This window comes from Oryctolagus cuniculus, chromosome 8, assembly GCF_964237555.1.
Source record: "Oryctolagus cuniculus chromosome 8, mOryCun1.1, whole genome shotgun sequence".
NCBI classification, from domain to species: Eukaryota; Metazoa; Chordata; class Mammalia; order Lagomorpha; family Leporidae; genus Oryctolagus; species Oryctolagus cuniculus.
The window spans coordinates 65883918-65899305 of NC_091439.1; the positions used below are offsets into that span (position 1 = coordinate 65883918).

Here is a 15388-nt window from a genome sequence, read left to right on the forward strand (position 1 = left end):
AACATTTTTTAAAAAAAGATATTTTCACTGGGCATGGTATTCTAGATCTATGTCTAGATATTGTTTTTTGAATCTTAAAGATATTTCTACTAATTTGCAGAACTTACAACAATACATCTGCTGTTTTTCTTATCTTTTTTCTTTCTTCTTTGCTTTTAAGATTTTCTTTTTAGCACTGGTTTTGAGCATTGTGACTATGTATACTTGCTGTAGTTTTCCCCATATAGTTTGTGCTTGAGGTTTATTAAACTTCTTGGATTTGTGCATTTATATTTTTTATCAAATGTTGATAATTGTCAACAATTATGTCTTTCCTCCCAGGAAAACCTAAGGGATAACATCCATGGGCCTTAATAAATGCATGGTCCCACAGGTTGTCTCTTGCTCCTCATCTACTGGTTGAGTTCTTGCTGCCTCCTAACTTGCCTTCAGCCTCTGCTTGAAACCCACTGGAACTGTGAGTACTAAATTTATTCTGTTTATACATTTGGTTTCATTCCCTCATTGTGTCTCACCTAACACACTTGCACCTACCTTTTCCCTAGTCAGGATTCTCCTAGAGTGGAGACCTTGGTTTATGACTTGAGAAAGGTCTCAAGTCCAAATTACAAGGAAATGATAACAATGAAAATCCCAACAGCTCAGGTGCTACAAACATTTAAAATACAGTAAGACAGACAAGCATTTGGCCTAGTGGTTGGGCTGTTGGTTGGTATGCCCACGTCAGGACTAACTGAATTCAATCCCTGACTCCAGTTCTGGCTCCAGCTGCTGCAGGCACTTGGGGAATGAACCAATGTTCTCTCTCTCTCTCTCTCTCTCCCACTAAAGTAAATAAATAAAACATTTTAAGATTATTTTTAGATTTATTTGAAAGTCAGAGTTACACACAGAGAGAAGGAGAGGCAGAGAGAAAGAGGTCTTTCATCTACTGGTTCACTCCCTAGTTGGCCGCAACAGCCGGAGCTGTGCCGATCTGAAGCCTGGAGCCAGGAGCTTTCTCAGGGTCTTCCCATGCCGGTACAGGGGATCAAGGACTTGGGCCATCCCCTATTGGTGTCCCAGGCCATAGCAGAGAGCCAGATTGGAAGTGGAACAGCCGGGACTCGAACTGGCTTCCATATGGGACGCCAGCACTGCAGGCGGCGGCTTTAGCCACTATGCCACAGTGCCAGCCCCAAGATTATTTTTATAAGAGTTTAGTATATGATAAAGTTGACATTTTAATCAATACAAAAAGGACAGATAGGTAATTTATATTGTGATACTTGATCATGTTCCTACCTCATTCTGTATATGTAAATAAGTACCAGAGATGTTAGGATTATATGAGTGGCCTCCAAAACATTCATGGAAAATGAAAAACTATGCATACATTTCAAATTTTTTATACCAAATAGACGTATCTTTAATTTCACTTGTCCATTTTTTTTAACTTTTATTTAATGAATATAAATTTCCAAAGTACGACTTATGGATTACAATGGCTTCCCCCACATACCGTCCCTCCTACCCGTAACCTTCCCCTTTCCCATTCCCTCTCCCCTTCCATTCACATGAGGATTCATTTTTAATTCTCTTTATATACAGAAGATCAGTTTAGCATACATTAAGTAAAGATTTCAACAGTTTGCTCCCACACAGAAACATAAAGTGAAAAATAATAGATGATTTTTTAAATGATGATGAAATCAGATCAGACCTATTGTCATGTTTAATCCCAGCGAGAGTCAAGTTGGGAATTGATAATTTCTTCTTTTTTTTTTTTTTAACAGAAGATCAGTTTAGTATACAATAAGTAAAGATTTCAACAGTTTGCACCCCCATAGAAACACAAAGTGAAATATACTGTTTAAGTACTCGTTATAGCACTAAGCCTCAATGTACAGCACATTAAGGACAGAGATCCTACATGAGGAGTAAGTGCACAGTGACTCCTGTTGTTGACTTTACAAATTGACACTCCTGTTTATGGCATCAGTAATCTCCCTATGCACCAGTCATGAGTTTCCAAGGCTATGGAAGCCCCTTGAGTTCTCCGACTCTTATCTTGTTTAGACAAGGTCATAGTCAAAGTGGAGGTTCTCTCCTCCCTTCAGAGAAAGGTACCTCCTTCTTTGAAGACCTGTTCTTTCCGCTGGGATCTCACTCACAGAGATCTTTCATTTAGGGTTTTTTTTTTTTTTTTTGCCACAGTGTCTTGGCTTTCCATGCCTGAAATACTCTCGTGGGCTTTTCAGCCAGATCGGAATGCCTTTAGGGCTGATTCTGAGGCCAGAGTGCTGTTTATTTAGGACATCCGCCATTCTATGAGTCTGCTGAGTATCTTGCTTCCCATGTTGGATCACTCTCCCCTTTATTTATTCTATCGGTTAGTGTTAGCAGGTACTAGACTTGTTTATGTGCTCCCTTGGACTCTTAGTCCTTTCATTATGATCAATTGTGAACTGAAATTGATCACTTGGACTAGTGAGATGGCATTGGTACATGCCACCTTGATGGGATTAAACTGGAGTCCCCTGGTATGTTTCTAACTCTACCATTTGGGGCAAGTCAGCTTGAGCATGTCCCAAATTGTACATCTCTTCCCTCTCTTATTCCCACTCTTATGTTTAACAGGGATCACATTTCAGTTAAATTTCAACACTTAAGAATAACTGTGTATTAATTACAGAATTAAACCAGTCATATTAAGTAGAACAGACAAAAAAACTACTAAGAGGGATAATGTATTAAGTTGTTCATTAACAGTCAGGGCTATGCTGATCAAGTCACCGTTTCTCATAGTGTCGATTTTACTTCAACAGACAGGTTTCCTTTTTGGTGTTCAGTCAGTTGTCACCAATCAGGGAGAACATATGGTATTTGTCCCTTTGGGACTGGCTTATTTCACTCAGCATGATGTGTTCCAGATTCCTCCATTTTGTTGCAAATGACTGGATTTCGTTGTTTCTTTTTTTTTTTTTTTTTATTTTTTGACAGGCAGAGTGGACAGTGAGAGAGAGAGACAGAGAGAAAGGTCTTCCTTTGCCGTTGGTTCACCCTCCAATGGCCGCCGCGGCCGGCGCGCTGCGGCCGGCGCACCGCGCTGATCCGATGGCAGGAGCCAGGAGCCAGGTGCTTTTCCTGGTCTCCCATGGGGTGCAGGGCCCAAGCACCTGGGCCATCCTCCACTGCACTCCCTGGCCACAGCAGAGGGCTGGCCTGGAAGAGGGGCAACCGGGACAGAATCCGGCGCCCCAACCGGGACTAGAACCCGGTGTGCCGGCGCCGCTAGGCGGAGGATTAGCCTAGTGAGCCACGGCGCCGGCCGATTTCGTTGTTTCTTACTGCGGTATAGTATTCTAAAGAGTACATATCCCATAATTTCTTTATCCAGTCTACCGTTGATGGGCATTTAGGTTGGTTCCAGGTCTTGGCTATTGTGAATTGTGCTGCAATAAACATTAGGCTGCAGACCGCTTTTTTGTTTGCCAATTTAAATTCCTTTGGGTAAATTCCAAGGAGTGGGATGGCTGGGTTGTATGGTAGGGTTATCTTCAGGTTTCTGAGGAATCTCCAGACTGACTTCCATAGTGGCTTGACCAGTTTGCATTCCCACCAACAGTGGGTTAGTGTCCCTTTTTCCCCACATCCTCGCCAGCATCTGTTGTTGGTAGATTTCTGTATGTGAGCCATTCTAACCGGGGTGAGGTGAAACCTCATTGTGGTTTTGATTTGCATTTCCCTGATTGCTAGCGACCTTGAACATTTTTTCATGTGCCTGTTGGCCATTTGGATTTCTTCTTTTGAAAAATGTCTATTGAGGTCCTTGGCCCATCTCTTAAGTGGGTTGTTTGTTTTGATGTTGTGGAATTTCTTGATTTCTTTGTAGATTCTGGTTATCAACCCTTTATCTGTTGCATAGTTTGCAAATATTTTTTCCCATTCTGTCAATTGCCTCTTCACTTTCCTGACTGTATCTTTTGCAGTACAGAAACTTCTCAATTTGATGCAATCCCAAATGTTAATTTTGGCTTTGACTGCCTGTGCTTCTGGGGTATTTTCCAAAAAGTCTTTACCAGTACCTATATCTTGCAGGGTTTTTCCAAATAGATGTATCTTTAATTTCACTTGTCCATAAACTTTTGAAGTCTCATGCTGTGTATTTATTCACATATATATACCATATAGGATACCATATATATACCATTAGTAGTAGAAGACATGGGCTCAAATGAAAAAAAATTATCTACCAAAGAAATTTTCAGCAAATAACTGCCATACTGAAGTATCTGGATTCCAGTCCAGGCTCTGCTTCTGGATCCAGCTTCCTGATCATCCTCAGGGTGGAAAATAGCAAGTGACGACTCCAGTGCCTGGGTCCCTGCAATGCATGTGGGAAATCTAGATTGAGTTCCTGGTTCCTGGCTTTAGCCTGGCCCAGTCTCCTGGAAGCTATAGGAGTTTGAAGAGTGAACCAGTGGATGGAAGATCTCATTCTCTCTCTCTCTCTCTCTCTCTTTCTCCTTCAAATAAAAATAAATAAATAAATATTTTTTTTAAATCCTGGAAAAACTAATAAAATATTTACATTTTAAAATAAGCCTCTAAAAATAAGGAAATGAGACTAAATTAATCAAATTAAAAGATTTTAAAGACCAAGAATATTTAATTTTGGCTTGAATACAGATTCTTATGCAATTGTTCAAAAGTTATGATACATCCATATAATAAAAACAGTTTCACATATTAAATAATTTGTATAACCATTGTGACATAAAGCTCAAAAGTGCTAAACAGTATTAATCCTATAAAATTGTTTGTACAAAAAATTCTGGAAGTAAATAAGTTACTATTCATAGTTATCTCTGGGTAGTTGTATTTTGCTATTTTTATTATCAGTATTTTCTGCTATTTCAACAATAAATATGCATTGTTTTCCAAAATGTTAATATATTAACAAAATTTTGAGTTGTTTTCATAATTTCTATCAAGATAAAACCTTTCTGAGGAAATTATTTACTTCAAATATTTCTCTATCAACAAGAGTTTACTGAGATTTCAAGGAATATTACTGGTACATATCTCACTGAGAACCATATGTAGTGTGCATATTTTGATTGAATGTTTGATTTCTTCAGAATTTCTTGTGTTTAAGGCAACTGTCACAAACACTTTGTTTTCAGTAGATGCTAGATGTTTCCATAGATGTTCCCATCATTTCCTTTAAGCTGTAGCTTTTTGTTCACTTTGTGAATAATAAATTTCATTTATTTACTTGTCCACTGGTCTTTTTTAAAAAGATTTACTTGTTTACTTGAAAGGCAGAGTGACAGAGAGAGGCAGATACAGAATGAGAGAGTGAGAGAGATCTTTCATTACTGGTTCATTCCCTCAATGGATGCAAGAACTGGGGCTGGGACAGGCTGAAGCCAGGACCCAGGAACTCTATCCAGGTCTCCCATGTGGGTGGCAGGGACCCAGTACTTGGGACATTTTCTGCTTTCCCAGGCACATTAGCAGGACGTTTAATTGGAAGTAGAGCCACCAGAGTACAAACTGCTGCTCTGATACAGATGCTGGTGTCCCCTGCAGGCAGCTTAACCCGCTGTGCCACAATGCCAGCCTTGGTGCCTATTTCTGTTCTTATGCTAATACCACGCTGTTTTGATTATTTTAGGTTTGTAATTTATTTTGAAATCACAAACGTGATGCCACCAGATTTGTGATTTCTCAAGATTACTTTGGCTATGCCAAACCTTTTGTGGTTCTATATGAATTTTAGGAATGTTTGTTCTATTTCTATGAAAGATGTCCTTGGACTTTGATTGAATCTATACACATCTTTGGTTAATATAGACATTTTGACAATATTAATTCTTCCAATCCATGCACACAAGATAACTTTACTATTTTAAAAAATTTCCTCTGTCAATATTTTGTAGTCTTCAGTATATACATTTTACTTTCTTTGTTACATTTATTCATATTAAATATTGAAATTTAAGTTGAATTAAATATGGAAATATTTTGATTTTAAAACATTTCTTATGTATTTGATGGGTGGGGTGGGGGGGGGGAGTGCTCTAATATGCTGACTCACTCCCCAGAGCCTGGGAGCCAGGAATTCGATCCAGGTCTTCTAGGTGGGTGGCAGGAATCCAACTGCTTGAGCCATCACTGATGCCCCCTGCCCCCTGGGTCTGTGTTAGCACTAGATTCAGGAGCCAGCTAGGTATTGATCCCAGTTTCTCCTGCATTGGACATGGGCATGTTAACTACTAAGCCAAATACTCACTCTTTGATTTCTTTCTTGGGTAATTAATTGCTAATGTTTAGAACTACAACTGGCTTTGGTACATTGGTTTTTGTATCCTGAAACTTGCCTGAATTTGTTCATTAGTTCTAAAGGGGGCATCTTCAGGGTTTTTCATATACAGAATCATATCATCTGCAAACAGAGGCAATTTCACTTTTTCAAATTTGGATGCCATTTTCTTGCCTAATTGCTGTGGGTAGGGCTTCCAGAAGTATGCTGATCAGAAGTGTCCAGAGCAGGTATTGGGCATAGCAGTTAAGATGCCACTTGGGACACCCAGATCCTAAATTGAAGTGCCAGCTCCACTCCCAATTCTCGTTTCCTTCTAAGACAGACCAGGGAGATAGCACTGATGGTTCAAGCAGTGCGTTCCTGTTACCCACCTGGTAGACTTGGATTGAGTTCTTGGCTTCTATCTTCAGACTGGCCCATTCCCAGCTGTTACAGGCACCTGGGGAGTGAACTAGGCAATAGGAGAGCTCGCTCGCTCTCTCTCTCTCCCTTCACTCTCTTTTCCTCTGTCTTTCAAACAAATTAAATAAATAAATAAAAACCTTAAAAAAGCAGCAAGAGTGAGTATGCATCTTGGAAATACAGATGAGAATTTAAGATTTATCTGGATCTTACATAATTTTCAAGGTTCCTTTCCTAGAGACCTCCTTTCATACATTCTGCACAGCCTAACCATGCCCCACGGTTCGTGCCTTCCAGAAAGGCATTCCTCCACTTGGAATTATTTTAACCTCACACACCTCTTGTCCAAATAATGTTGTCTCCCTCACAGATGTTTCCCAATCACACTGATTATGCTTTCCTAAGCTTCTCATAAAGGATTCATTTGATTTTTCCCTATATGATCTTCTAAGTTTCCTGAAAGGAGAAAGGAGCTCTCTTATCTTACTGTGTTTGTATCTGGCCTCATTCAGCAATAGTTGTCTGAACTGCATTTCTTACAGGAAGGAAAAAGGAAGCCTTCCTCTATGTCTCCTGCCTTCCCATCTCATTCAGAATTTTTCTTAAGCTTTAATAAAAGACAAGGACCACAATTCCCAATCTACTTCTATGTAGATCACTAAATCTCACCTAGAAAACGTCCTCTGCAGAAACCCAACAGGACCTGGTTCTCATCTTTACCAGTTTTTATTTTAACTGCCTGGCACAACTGTATCACAGCTTCTTTGAAATCTTCTTATAGGAACAGGATGTGATGGACAGCTTTTATTTTCTATTGTTCTTAAGCAAAGTATGCCAAGGGTTGGGCACATTCTCTGATAAATTTTGAATATCTACAGTAAGAGGAGTAAACATGCCTTCTGCTCACACCTCTTTAAGATTCTCTATTGATAAATGATACATATTTCCCTTTTATTTGTTCGTAAAACTTAGAAAGAAGCTTGTCCTTTGTATCCTAAATCAAAGCAAAATAATGTTGTGCTTGAATTTCATTCTGGACCCACATTGTTTGCCCTGAAAAAGTAATAAAAAGAGAACACTCTCTTCCTCCCTCTTTCCTAGGAAGAGCGTCAGCTTGTTCCAGGGAGGCTCAATTGTGATCTGCAGTCGGGCGGCCTTTCATTAATGAGTGAGTTACTCTAGCTCTGAGTCTCAGAGTTTTGGGCAATCAAGGATTGTCTTTCAGGCAGAGGGTTGAGCACAGTATGGAACCACTGGAGTAGCAATTCTCTTTAAAGCCAATGTAAAGAAGAGATAACGCTGTAGTTGGTTAAATATAACTTACAAGCTACCCAGACAACAAACTTGGTTGTATCTGTTTTGCCACCAAGCATGTGTCTTGTCCTTGACTGTGGGGAGCAACCGGGACTAGACTAAGTTACTGGAATTAAGACTTATTCTATGCATCTGCTCTCCCACAATATGGCGCTGGGAGAGGAGAAAACAGCTTCTACGCAGCTGCCTCTTGCCAACTTGAGTGATGACCTCCAGGAGCTGATCCTGCTCCTGATTGGAGGAGAGCAGCGTACTCGGCGTGTGGGCAGCAGAGTTGGGATTGGCGGAAGAGGACTATAAGGGAGGAGAGAGACGGCACGCACCAGGAACATCTAAGGGGAACATCTATCTGAAGGAACACCTGTGCAGCCCCCGAGAGAGCCGGCCGGCGGTGTGCCGCTCCCCTGCGGAAGTGGGGAAAGTGGCAGGGGGAACCGCCCTTCCACGGAGGTGGAAGGGACAGTAGCCAACCCGGGAAGAACCAGCAGCAAACCGGGGAGGGCCGAGCAGACAAAAGAACAGCGCAGGGTCCTGTGTCGTTCCTCCACGAAGAGGGGGAGCGACACTTGACCATTCTATAAAACTGTCATAGGCTTTTATCTAAGAACACAGACGAGAGCATTTTATAAATCTTGGTATGAAGCTTTCTCAAAAGTCCACAATTTTATTTTTAATGTCTTCTTTGAGATAATAGCTAGCTAAGGTTTTGTTTATTGGTTGGTTGGTTGATTTTTTCAACATTGGTGTAATTAAATTTTAATCTAGTTTTCAGACTACATAACTTGCACAATTTCTGCGTTTTGGTGGTGAGAAGAGTTTTGTCTATAGCCTAGTTAAATGTTCAAAAAAAGAACATGGTCTCTGTTGGTAGGGTAAGTAGCACATACAATTTTGCCTCATTAACTTTATTACTCAGAATCCTCACATACCAAGTAAGTATATGTCTGACCATGAGTGAATAATGTGCATGTGAATCACCTGAGCATCTTGTTAGACCGTAGATTCTGCTTCAGTGTATGTGAGAGGGGCTCCAAGATTCTGCTCCTCTAATGAGTTCCCCAGTGATGCCCATTCTACCCACCTGTGGACACTGTTTTGCGTGGCAAGGGCTTAAGCAAGATGTTGTTAGTATTTTGTAACTTAGTACCTAGGCATCCTCATGCAGAGATGTCCAACCCATATGCATTTCTATCCCTTGGAGTAGGTTGCAACTTTCAAGTTTCCACTAAGTGCTTACTTTTCTAATTTTCTCCATAATTCTAACTTTTAAAATATTACATTACTTAATGCCAGGGCATTTCATGCATAAGCATTTTTTTTTTTTTACCAATACAAAATGATCCCCTCTCTCAGGTCTGTATCTTCTTTGCCTTCATTTATACTCTGCATGATGTTTATTAAACCATTCTGATTTCTTTTTTGTATGAATTTTCCCAGCATGTACCTAAAACATAATAGATGTTAAATAGCTATCAATTAAATGAATTAAGTTGTCATCAACTATCAGATTATTATTGACCTTCATCATTTTGTTTCAAGAAATCTCTGTCTCTGTTTCTCCTTTCTCTGTCTGTCTGTCTTAATTTATTCTAGGACTTCTTGGTGAATATCTCGAGTTCGCTCCCCAGATTTCTGATTTGATGTCAGGAGTGTTAGTTATAGTCCTTAGTACTTCTAGATGGAGGGTTTTAGTTTTAGTTTTGCTTTTCACTATTTTATCTCTTTTTTACTTTTACTTACATAAGTTTCCCATTCAGTTGGGTATCATTTGTGTCATCTTAGCCTAATGGTTCAAAGTACCCATTTCATGGAAGCTACATCATTCCTACACTTAGCAGAGACCTATGAAACAATTGCTTTCTAAAGTTAGAATTCGCTTCTTATATAAAATTATTTTCTCTTACATTTTGAGATAGTCTTCCCTTCTCTTAAGTATCTACTATAAGCTCTATTTCATTTTTTTCCCATTTTTTAAAAAAATATTTATTTATTTGAAAGGCAGAATTACAGAGAGAAAGTAGGGAGAGAGGGACAGAGAAATCTTCCCTTCCCTGGTTCACTTTCCAAATGGCCACAGTGGCCAGGGCTGGGCCAGGCCTAAGCCAGGAGCCAGGAGCTTCATCTGGGTCTCCCATGTGGGGGTAGGGACCCAAGGACTTGAGTAATCTACTGATTTCCCAGGTGCACTAGCAGGGAGCTGGATCAGAAGTAGAGCAGCTGTGACTCGAATCAGTGCCCATTTGGGATACTGGCATTGCAGGTGGCAGCTTAACCCCACAGGCCACAGTGCCAGCTCCCATTTACTTTTTCTTAAATGACTGATAATGCATTTGTCAAAAGCTGGGATGAATACAGCAGTGTTAAGTTTCTGCTCTGTGCACTTAGGACTTTGTTTCATAGCTCAAGCAAAATATCTAATTTATGAGCACAATTCCTAGCTCATGTTTAGCAGTGAAACTACCACAAAGTATGAAGTCCTTTACTGAACAACATAACACATGGGACTAGGACTCCTCATGAATTTTTCTAATGTGCTAACTGTAGCCACATTTGCAATACTTTCCTTAGGTTGCTAAGCATATCAGATGGCTTTTACTTTCTCCAGACCCCTGTCATACAACGTATCACATTCATGGAAAAGCCTGCATGGAGAAAAGGAGGCACTGATATTGCAAGATCTGGCTAGGGAGAGTAGAATAATTCTAAAAGGGTAGGGAGAGTTTGGCCTGGTGACTAAGTTTGCATCTCAAATCAAGGTGGAGTGCTTGGGCTTGGTGCTCATCTCTGGCTTCTGGCTCTAGTTGCAGTCCCAGCCATTGCAGGCATTTGGGTAGTAAACCAGCAGCACATAGGAGTGTGCTGTCTGTCTCTGTTCCTCTCCCTCTCAATCTCGGTGGGCATCTTTGCCTTTCCAATATATATGGTTGTTTGTTAATATATATGTTTGTTAAGAATAATTAAATACATGTTAATAGTAAATATATAAGATGAGTTAAAATGTTTGTTAGGAATGGTTCTAATGGGTAAAATCAATATTTCAGGAGACCTGCCTTGTGGTATACAGGGTTGAGCCAACACTTTTGATGCTGGCATGCTGTATTGGAGTCCTGGCTGCTCTGCTCCACAGCAGGGGTCCCTGCTAATACGCCTGGGAAGGGAGCAGAAGAGAGCCCAAGGTCCCTGACATCTTGTATGTGGGAGAACCGGATGGAGTTCCTGGCTCCTGGCGTGGACCTGGCTCAGCCCTGGCTATTGTGGCATTGGGGAATAAACAAGTGAGTGGAAGTCTCCCCTACCCCAGCTCCCTCTCTCGCTCTAACGCTGTCACCCTGCCTTTCAAATAAATAAATAAATAAATCATTTTAAACAACATAATATTTCATTGTCAGATCAGGAATCCCAGTGGATGGGCGAACCCTCTGTTCAGAAAAAGGCACAAAGGAGACACATAATACTTTTCTACTTCCTTTCACACTATTCAGTACCAATCAAGTTCAAAGGCTTAAAATCACAATATACCTCAAGGAATAAGCTTCTCCCTACAGAGGGAAAGCCTATTCTGACTATAGACTTCTGAGTTTATACTGTGGCTGCCATTTTTCTGTAGTTATTGGTTTTGTTGGGTAAAAGTGTGGAAGGCACGCTGCTTTTATATCATGTTAACCCAATAATTTAACCTCAAAAGGCAGTAACTTAGTGAACTAAGAAATCCGTTATCAGACACTGATAATAGTGAGGTTTACGAGAAAATGCAGACAACCCATTTCAAATATTGCACCAAATATTTGCAACCAGAATAAATTGCATAACCTTGGAGGACCTTTGATTTTATCACGTGTAAGATAATTTAGACTAAATGATCTCATCCAGCTATAGAATGTTGTAAAAAAAATCTCAAGGTGCAATGGAAATGTTTTTATTTTTTCCTACAGAGTGTTGGAGTCAGAAAAACCTTTTAGTAGGGCAGTTGTTTGGCACAGCAATTAAGAGGCAGCTTGAGATGCCACATTCCATATCGGAGTGCCTGGGTTCTAATATTTTCACATTCGGTACAAGTGTACACATCCCCCCCCCCCCCCCCCCCAATTATCTATTGGCTTCTAGAAGAATTTTACCAACTGGCCTTATGATTGACTTCGCTGAGCTTTTGTTTTTGACTCTTGAAAACACTACTTTATACCAGGAGGCCAAATTCACCCAGCTTTAAAACTTGTTGGTTAACACATTATTCCCTTCACCGATTAACACAATTAAGCAGAAACCTGGAAACTGATTCAACGGCTCAGGCACTTTGCTTGATGTTTTTCTGGTTACCATGTGGTGTTCCAACTAGATTTTAATCCGTGAAGGTGAGATATGCAATTTTGTTTTGTTTGTTTCTCCTTTTGAAGGCAGAAGCTGTGAAACCCAGTTGAAATGTGTAGTGTCATTCCACCTGGAACACAGCCACACGGCCGTGTTGGTTTGGGCAGCAGTGCAAACAGAGTGAACATAGATGAATACAGGAAGCACAGATGGCTACGTGTTTTATTGGGAGATATGCACCTCTGGAAGGGCTTTTCTCCTAAAGACCAGGAGCTTTCTTTTATTTTTCATGCAGTAAGCTCACAGTTAAGTAAGCACAACAAATCACTTGGTAAGCGTGCAATAAAACTCACAGAACACGATGACAGAGCCTGGTGTCCAGAAGGAAGGTAAGCAAGCGTTTCCATCCAACATCAAGTCCTTCAACTCTGGCAAGAAAAAAGAAAAAACATTTAAAAGACTCTAGGATTTTTCCATCCAGCTCCAAGGCTGGCCTCCTGTATTCGAGTTGTTTGGTTCTCTGTGGCGCTATCTCCTATGGCCTTTTTCTCAGTTGACATGAAACATCCATATGCCTCATGGCCAGAGACAAAAATGAATCAAAACAGTGCTTCATTTGTGGACATTTAAAATAGGACCTGAAATAAGGCAATAAACCTAAAACCAAAGCTTTGTAGGGAGTAAAATTTTCTAAGTCTCCCTCCCTCCCTCCCTCCTTTCCTTCCCTCCCTCCTTCCTTCCTCCCTCTCTTCCTTCCTTCCTTCTTTCCTTCCTTCCTTCCCTCCCTCCCTCCCTCCCTCCCTCCCTCCCTCCTTCCTTCCTTCCTTCCTTCCTTCCTTCCTTCCTTCCTTCCTCTCTTTCTCTCTCTCTCTCCTCTCTCTCTTTCTCTTCTCTCTCTCTCTCTCTCTTTCTTTCTCTTTCTTTCTTCAGGGTGTGCAGAGAAAGGGAGGAAACCAATCCTCCGGGGCTGGGGGTGTTGGGATTAAAGAGGAGAGGGAGGAGGAAAGGCAAGAAACAGATGGAAGTGCTCTGACTTCCCCCTTCTGGCTACAACCAGAAAAGAGAGGGATCCTGGAGAAGAGAGCTGTTGAGTCTTGTCTGGGTGCAAAGAGCCCAGTTAAAGGCTGCTCAGCTCAACCTGGAGCAGCATCTCATATCAGAGTTGATTCAGTTTTCTCCAAGCAATTGAAACTCTATCAAGACAATAGAAAACACAAGAAATGTTCCCAGTGGCATATAAGATCCTGTTTCTTTCTTTTTTTTTAAGATTATTTATTTGAAAGTCAGAATTACACAGAGAGAGGAGGAGAGAGAGAGAGAGGTCTTCCATCCGATGGCTCACTCTCCAATTGGCCACAATAGCTGGAGCTGCGCCGATCTGAAGCCAGGAGCCAGGAGCCTCGTCCAGGTCTCCCATGCAGGTGCAGGGGCCCAAGGACACGGAACATTCTCTACTGCTTCCCCAGGCCACAGCAGAGAGCTGGATCAGAAGTGGAGCAGCCGGGTCTGGAACCCGTGCCCACAGGAGATGCTGGTACCTCAGGCCAGGGCATTAACCCCACTGTGCCACAGCACTGGCTCCAGATCCTTGTTTCTTAGGTCAGTTTCAAGAATAAAGCTTTGATTAAGAGGATTAGCACATGGCATCATTCCATTATTTAGGGCAGTTAAATACATCAAGAAACAAGGAGGTATGAAATCAGATAATAATTCATCTGGTCTACTAAGACACAGGAACTGATTTAAAATAATTTCCTTTTAATATCACACAACATTCAACTTCTGCAAACATTCTACAATATTCTTATTTACTTCAGTTTCTTTTTCTATAAAAAAAATCTCTTTCTTAACCTTCCTCACCAAAAGTACATTCTTATGCTTTTGGCTTTCTCCACATTCTCTTTTTCTGTCCTACCTACTGGTTTCTTGAATCTACATTCTTGAAGAATCCTCTAACACTTCTAAATTAAGAGAAAAATTATTATTCTAAATTAAGAGAAAAATATCTTCTAACAAAGAACACACAGAATTGTCCTTTAAAGTAGTTTTTGAATTTTGGAGGAATTAAGTAGGAAAACAGATAAATGTTTTTATCTTTGTTTACACAACTATACTTTACCAAGTGTTGCAAACCCTAGAAATCTCAGGAAAATCTTTAAGCCTAGAAAGGAAAACATTTAAGCATAGAACCAACAATGTTTTCAGTAAAAGACATAACACCCTGAGTCCAATTGCAAATATTTCCAGAGAAGAATCAAAACTGTGGATGACAAAAGACTTAAAATAGTCGTGCTCACAATTAGAACAACTCAGCAATTTCTGTGTTTCAGAAAGCACAACAGGGCTTCAGGGACTATTCTTTCCTTTCAGACCTTGGACCTATAATGGGGGAAGGAGGGGCATGACAGACAAGGTATATATTGGCCCTGACCTCAGAACAGAGGGCTCTTAATAGATAGGCAGAGAAATACCCATAATTTAGAAAGCCAGAAAATGAGAGCCTTTTGAGGAGCTGGCCTCACTAGGCTAATCCTCCGCCTGAGGCGCCGGCACCCCGGGTTCTAGTCCCAGTTGCGGCACCAGATTCTGTCCCGGTTGCCCCTCTTCCAGGCCAGCTCTCTGCTGTGGCCCGGAAAGGCAGTGGAGGATGGCCCAAGTGCTTGGGTCCCTGCACCAGCATGGGAGACCGGGAAGAAGCACCTGGCTCCTGGCTTCGGATTGGTGCAGCACGCCGGCTGTGGTGGCCATTTGGGTGGTGAACCAATGGAAGGAAGACCTTTCTCTCTGTCTCTCTCTCACACTGTTTAACTCTGCCTGTAAAACAAACAAACAAACAAACAAAACAAAACAAAACAAACCACCTTTTGAGTCAGAGGGGCCAGAAGGCCTGCCCTTGCCAATCTAGAGAAAAGATATAGGATGGAGTTGGAAAACAGGTCTATGCAAGGTGAATGGTCAGTAGTAAAACCAGCTGTTTAAGACAAGCCATATAAGACCAGTTCTTGCAGAGCTTTTTAAAACAGTGGCCCATGGTTTCCTCTAGCAGGGAATTTA

The 15388-nt window shown here is 41.0% G+C and overlaps 1 long non-coding RNA gene across 1 annotated transcript in view; it reads right to left on the bottom strand.

Annotated features, from left to right (window-relative positions):
- LOC127483289 (uncharacterized) overlaps positions 1–15388 on the bottom strand; it is a 37383-nt gene that overhangs the window by 2742 nt on the left and 19253 nt on the right. The window contains exon 2 of the long non-coding RNA XR_007909436.2: positions 12688–12762. This is a non-coding gene — a long non-coding RNA (uncharacterized lncRNA). The remainder of the gene's footprint in view (positions 1–12687; positions 12763–15388) is intronic.